Source organism: Penaeus monodon, chromosome 17 (assembly GCF_015228065.2).
Source record: "Penaeus monodon isolate SGIC_2016 chromosome 17, NSTDA_Pmon_1, whole genome shotgun sequence".
Lineage (NCBI taxonomy): Eukaryota > Metazoa > Arthropoda > Malacostraca > Decapoda > Penaeidae > Penaeus > Penaeus monodon.
Window position 1 is genome coordinate 25,278,652 of NC_051402.1, and position 7,500 is coordinate 25,286,151.

Genomic DNA, 7,500 nt, shown 5'->3' on the forward strand with positions numbered 1-7,500 from the left:
ATACATTCCTGTATATCTATGTGTATATGTGTGTATGTATACACACACGCAAACACACACACAAATAAATAAAAAAATAAATATTTCCAGCTTCGTTTTTTCACTTTTCGCAGTCTTTTTTTCCACTGGCAAAGACACAGAAGCGACACAACAGAGCACGAAAAGAAAGCACGAAAAGAAAGCACGAAAAGAAAGCACGAAAAGAAAGCACGAAAAGAAAGCACGAAAAGAAAGCACGCCAAAAGTGCTCCGTCCTTCCTTTGGCCGAACCGCGGCACGCCCAGCGCCGCTCGGAGAAGGGGAAAAGGGAAAAGCGAAAAAAAGGAAAAGAGAAAAAGAAAAGAAAGAAATAGGAAAAGCGAAAAAAGAAAAAGAAAAGAAAGAAAAAATAAAAGCGGGAAAAAGAGAAAAAAGAAGAAAAAGGGAAAAAGAAAACGAAGAAAAGAAAAAATAAAAGCTAAAAAGACAAACTAGAAAGAGGAAAAAAAGAAGAAAAAATTAGAAAAAAAGTTCATTTCTTTTTTTCTTCTTCATTTCTCCGTTTTTTCTTTTTGTTTGTTTATGTGTTTTTTAATATGAAAATGTTCCTTGATTTCGATTGTTAAAAAGAGCGCGGTTTGAACCCTTCGTGGAAGCTTGCTTGCCTTTCATACATTTCGGAGTCGGGATCAGCGTCGCGGCGACTGGTTCGAGGTTCGAATTTCGGGGGTTCTTGGGAAGGAAATGCGCCCGGTTTCCTCTTGGGAAGGAAATGCGCCCGGTCTCCTCTTGGGAAGGAAATGCGCTCGGTTTCCTCTTGGGAAGGAAATGCGCTCGGTTTCCTCTTGGGAAGGAAATGCGCTCGGTTTCCTCTTGGGAAGGAAATGCGCTCGGTTTCCTCTTGGGAAGGAAATGCGCTCGGTTTCCTCTTGGGAAGGAAATGCGCTCGGTTTCCTCTTGGGAAGGAAATGCGCCCGGTTTCCTCTGGGGAAGGAAATGCGCTCGGTTTCCTCTTGGGAAGGAAATGCGCTCGGTTTCCTCTTGGGAAGGAAATGCGCCCGGTTTCCTCTTGGGAAGGAAATGCGCTCGGTTTCCCTCTTGGGAAGGAAATGCGCTCGGTTTCCTCTTGGGAAGGAAATGCGCTCGGTTTCCTCTTGGGAAGGAAATGCGCTCGGTTTCCTCTGGGGAAGGAAATGCGCTCGGTTTCCTCTCGGGAAGGAAATGCGCCCGGTTTCCTCTCGGGAAGGAAATGCGCTCGGTTTCCTCTTGGGAAGGAAATGCGCTCGGTTTCCTCTTGGGAAGGAAAGAATAACAATGATGATAACAATAATAATAATAATTATTATTATTATAATATAATGATAATTGATGATGATAATAATTGCGCGCGCGCGCGTGTGTGTGTGTGTGTGTGTGTGTGTGTGTGTGTATTTATATATGTGTTCATATGTATGTATGTATATGTGTATATATATATACTCATACACACACACACACACACACACACATATATATATATATATATATATATATATATATATATATATATATATATATATATATATATATATATATATATATATATATATTATATATATATATGTATATATATATATATATATATATATATATATATATATATATATATATATATATGCATATATGATAAGACTTGTATCCTGTTATAATCACTGGATAAAGTTCTAACTCACGCACAGAACAAAAGACTTGGGTTCTTTATTAGTCTAAATAACAATATAGTACATGTTTTATGCGGTTGAGAGTGACGTTTTTGTCATCGACAGTAAATGTGGATTATTCACAGGAAAAGTCATCTAATTTTGATTGTTTTGATAATACCTAACTGTAGCTAATAAGCATTATTCATCGTATACCGGATGACTGATTCATCACCTGATTACCAAAACTAAAGAATCACTCGATGCATTGATTAATCAAAGTCTTAATTAGGAGACGCAAATTAATCATTAATAAAGGTACATCGGCATTACCCTTAATGAACCCTCCGCGCAGGCGCCTTATTCCCAGGTCGCCGAAACGCCTCGGCAAAACCGCATCTACGTTTGTACTGCGCGGGGAAAAGAGAGAGAGACACACACACACACAAAATTGACGTTGTTTTACATATTACGTCGCTAAAATTATGTAAACTGTGGCCTATTTTCTCGGGAAATGTCTCATACGGAATTACCAAACTTTCCCTCAGAACTTGGCAATTTCTGAAGAGATGGGATGTTTGAAATGGCGAACGGTATTCGATTACGCGACCGCTGGGGAATGTAATTCTTACCTTCGTCTGCGCTCTCTTTCCTTTCCGCCTCATTCTTTTTTCTTCTTATTTTCTCTTTTCTTAATCCTCTTCCATCTCTTACTTCTTCATTTTTTTACTCCCTTTGTTATTACTATCACCAGTTTCTTATCCTTATTATCACTTTTATCATTATCATTAGTTCTGTTTTAGATGATTCTTCCTTTTCCTTTTACGTCATTTTCTTTAGCATATCATCTTTTTATCCTTGTTATTTTCTCTTATGTGTCTACCCGGTTCTGCTTTCTTTTACATTTTTCTCTTCTTTTTTAATACAGTCGCCGATTAATATATTTACTTATTAGTGCTTTTGTGTGTGAGAGAGAGAGTGTGTGTGTGTTTGTGTGCGTGTGTATGTGTGAATATAAGTTTATTGCCCCTATAGAGAAGTTGATTCGTCCCGGTAAGCTAAGTTCCCGTTAATTGAATCTACTGGGAGGTCCCACCGAGTTTCATTTACTTGAAGTAGCAATAGTAGTTTAAGCGATTCGGCTAGTTCCCTCACTATTTTCAGGTCAACTCAATCATACGGTAGCGCATAGACTGAGTTTAAGTCAGGCAAATTTTCAATAGAAAAGCAAATTGCTATACATGTTAATGAACAAGATCTTAGGTTTTGTAATGATGACTGCAACTTCTCTGCCATTATGATTGTATAACTATAGTGCATTTGGCTGGTACCCCCCTAAGCCAGAATATAGGTATATGGTATGATTTGTTTTACCCTCATTTATAGTATCAAATATCCAAGGCCTTTATAATTCAAGTGGGCAGGTCTGTACAGTTCTGTACGTGTGTGTCTGTTTGAGTACGTATATATGTGAGTGGGTGTGAGTACATGACGTGTGTAGGTTGATATATGTATGAATATACACTCTATATATTTATTTTTAGAAGTTGATTGCACTTTTATACATATGAAGAAGCATTTAATGGTGTATATTTAATTCATGAAATGCGTAGTCGAAGTTTACAGAATGTAGACATATCAGCTCATTATGAACTAAAGCAAGTTAGAAAATAAATCTGGAGTTGGAAATAAATACAATGTATTCTGCGTTTTTCTCGGACACTGATAGTGTGTAAAACTCAAAAAAATATACTTGGAATAATCAAAGCATATTCATACCGGATCACGCGGCACAAGCATTATTGAGTGAACGTACTGTCGTGTTTGACGTAATGATATAATTAAAGATTAAGTTTAAAGCTCTGACTAAGAAATAACTCAATAAAGCAAAGAGCGTCTCCTCTCTCCCGCCGCCCTCTCCCGCCTGCCTCGGGCCTCTCTCCCGCTCCTCCAGGTGCGCTCGCCCAGCAAATAATTGTTCGGAACTTCCTTAATGTTTCTCCTCTGCAGATGTATATGAGTTACTCTTGGACAATTAAACTATTAATTTAGCTCACTCCTTGCAATCACGAAAGTCAGCAGTCTGTTACTCTTAATTTAGCCCATTCCCAGTATGTACGTAAGCCAGCAGTCTGCTGTGACATAACTACGTGCGCAGGTTTCCTTTTGCACAAAGTATGTTGACATTATGCAGTCCTTTACAATTCACCTCTTTATGGTCCCCTGCTCTTCGCCGCGACGTCTGCAGGATTGTTGCAATGCTGATACGCAAATCAAATCACGATAGGTAGATCAACAGACCCTCTGCCATAAATCCATTGCCTCTAATACGGACGGTTAATCTTTTGTGATGCTCATTTAAGATAGATTGCGGAATTCATTCATGTTTCATTTGCAGGCTCTTTGTGTTCCGATTCAGGTGCGATCTATCTCTCTTGTCTTGCAATGTCCTGTTGACTTACTCTCTATTGGCAAGTTAGGATGTCCCTCTAGAATGGTTACGTTAATTGCTAAGAGAAAATGATTAGCAGCAGAGAAAATGATTAAGAGGAAAGTCTAACTAAATCTAAATATAATATGTTTGTGTTTCGAAAGCCAGACATAGAAACTATAGAGCCAGACAGAATCATATATATATTACACATATAGAAGTGAGTTTTGAGAGAGAGAGGATGTATGTGTACCTGTGCGTAAGTGTGAGTGCAGAGGAAGATGAGAGAGAGGGGGGAGGGAGAGAGAAAGAAAAGAAACACCAAGTGACGGTAATGAAGATAAAAATACAGTAAGACAGACACTTAAACTACAGAGAGGAAAGGCGCGCAAAAAAATACATGGACAGAAACCAAGATATATATATATATATATATATATATATATATATATATATATATATATATATATATATATATATATATATATATATATATTTGTGTGTGTGTGTGTGTGTGTGTGTGTGTGTGTGTGTGTGTGTGTGTGTGTGTGTGTGTGTGTGTGTGTGTGTGTGTGTGTGTGTATAATAGAAAGATAAAGAATGGAAAATGAACCTTCCCTTGTTAAGATCTTTGATATGTCTTGGAGATAGCATGGTCGACCTTTATCTGTGATGTTCCTCGGAGAAGTTGAAGGCAATCAGGAGCAGATGTCTTGGAGAAAAGAAGAGGAAAAAGAAGGTAATATCTTGACGAGTCTTCGGCTTGAACCGTTTGCTCGCGAGGAAGGTTTTAAAAGATGGCATGAAGAGTTAATGGCTTGATAGATAGAGGTGACCACCCTTACCCATTTTTCTATGAGTGGATTCTTTGTCACTTTTGTATTATTGTTTTATTTTCCACATTTTTACAATCGTGTTGTCACTCTCCCTTTCTACAAAACTGAAAACCGAAATGTTAACAAAAGTATAGTATTAACGAATGGATAGATCGGTACAAAAGAAAACGTAAGTTGGAAACTAAAACAACGAAAGAAAATGCGAATTTCATTCTACGAGGAAACAGCGACAAGACGACCTCAGACCAGCTTACATTATTACTTTCTGGCACGGGGATGTAAGCTAGAGTAATATCCCTTTGTATTTTTTTATGACCATCGCCAGTTGCGTAACCTCCTCTCGCTCTCAACCTACCAACCCCTACTGCTCTCCTTCCCCTCTCTTTCTCCTACCCATCTTTCTCAATCTCCTTCTCCACCTGCCTTTACTCCTCTTCTCTCCATTTCCCATTCTCCCTCCCTCGTCTCCCCCTCTTCTCCTCCCTCTCTCACTCCCCCTCCCCCATCTTCTCCTCCCCTCCCCATTCTACCCCCCTTATTCCTTCCCCCCTTCCCTCCTCCCACCCTTGTCTCTTCACCTCCCTCTTTCTCTCCTTCCCCCTCTCCTCCCCTCTTTCCCCCCCCCCTCCCTCCCTCCCAACAGGATCTGGAGAAGAGAAATTTCTTGTTTAGCGAAGAAGAAAAAATAACTTTCGAGGAAGAAAAAACATATAACCTGCTTGGTTTAAACTCCGCAAGCTTTTGATCCCTAAATTCCTTTGAGAGTTAATGAAGATTTTTATTTATAGTTTTATACCTATATTTTTCGATAAGGTAATCGATTCATTATATGTAGGTACATTTTATATATACATATAATATCAGTTGGTACTACATAAGGGCTAGAATGAGCTTTCAATTCACACATGTAATTAATAATAATCTGATGCAAATAATTTGGTTAAAAAGATAGAAACGTGAATTGGTAATATTTGCTATAATTATTAATTAAAATAGTATTTTGAGTATTATGAAGCATCGTAATATTAGTATAACTTTCACCCTTGTCATCATCAATTATCAACATCACTTTCATTATAATCATCATCTTCCCTATTGTGATTTTTATCATTATCATCATCATCATCACCATCATCATCATCACCATCATCATCATCACCATTATCATCATCACCATTATCATCATCACCATTATCATCATCATTATCATCATCATCATAATCATCGCCATCATCACCACCATTGCCACCACCTTTCATTATCATCAATAAAACCAGTTTTTCTCAAACTTTTCCGTTTTTTATAAATATTTCAAAGAGGAGGAAGAAAAATAAAAGTTGGACCGGACATGAAAGAAGAAATTACTTCAGATTATAACTTTTTTTCCTTCAGGCGAATAGTATTCCAGTGTGTGTGTGTGTTTCTGTCTCTGTTTGTGTGCCTCACTTATGTGAGAGAGAGAGTGTGTGTGTATTAGGATGTCTGCATTTACTTATCCACTGCAAGTAAGAGAGAGAGGGGGGAGAGAGTATGCCTTTGTATGTATTTGAGAGATAGTGTGTGTCTGAGTGTGTGCATTTCTGAAAAATAGTATGTGTATGTGAAAGTTTACGAGTGAGTGTGAATGTGTGTTTGTCTGTGTCTGAGACAGAGAGAGAGAGAGAGAGAGAGAGAGAGAGAGAGAGAGAGAGAGAGAGAGAGAGAGAGAGAGAGAGAGAGAGTCTTAGTGTGTGTGTGTGTGTGTGTGTGTGTGTGTGTGTCTGTGTGTGTGTGTGTGTGTGTGTGTGTGTGTGTGTGTGCGTGTGTGTGTGTGTGGGTGTGCGTGTGCGTGTAAGAGAGAGAGAAAAAAAGAGAATGTAGGGGAGAGAGAGAGAATGTGGGTGAAAAAGAGAGAGTGTGTGTCTGTGTGCGTACGTGTGTGTGCGTGTATGAGTGAGACTATAAGAGAGAAGATAAGAGAGGGGGCGTGGCCATGGGTGTTTGTCATTCCGTCTACTGCATGTATTTCTAAGAGAGAAGGGGCGTGAGTATGTGTGTAGGTTTGTTTGTCTGTTTTTGTGTGACGATGCGTGTTAAAATGAAAACATCGGATTAATAAGCAAAACAGACAACGGGAAAATATTACTTCTGATTACTTATTATGAGGTTCATGATTAAGTCAATATTCAGAATCTGCACCTCATCCGCTCTTACAATAAATATTAATTAGAAACGTGTGAAATGTTATTATAAATGTGATTTAGTTCGTTGAGATAAATCAGTTGCATGTGTGAGTGACATACAGGCAACAAAGAGGTAAGTGCATGTGCATGTATAGTGTGTGATAATAATCAAATAATACATATTACAATAATGATAGAAATAATAATAATGTTAATAATAACGATAGTAATAATAATAATAATAATAATAATAATAATAATAAAAATAATAATAATAATAATAATAATAATAATAATAATAATAATAATAATGATAATAATAATAATAATAATGACATAATAATAATAATAATAATAATAATAGTAATATTAGTGAATATAATAATATCAACAATAATGATAATCATAATGTT

The 7,500-nt window shown here is 37.4% G+C and overlaps 1 protein-coding gene across 1 annotated transcript in view; it reads left to right on the forward strand.

Annotated features, from left to right (window-relative positions):
• LOC119583320 (neuroligin-3-like) overlaps positions 1–7,500 on the forward strand; it is a 69,343-nt gene that overhangs the window by 11,752 nt on the left and 50,091 nt on the right. The gene's annotated exons all lie outside the window — the stretch shown is intronic.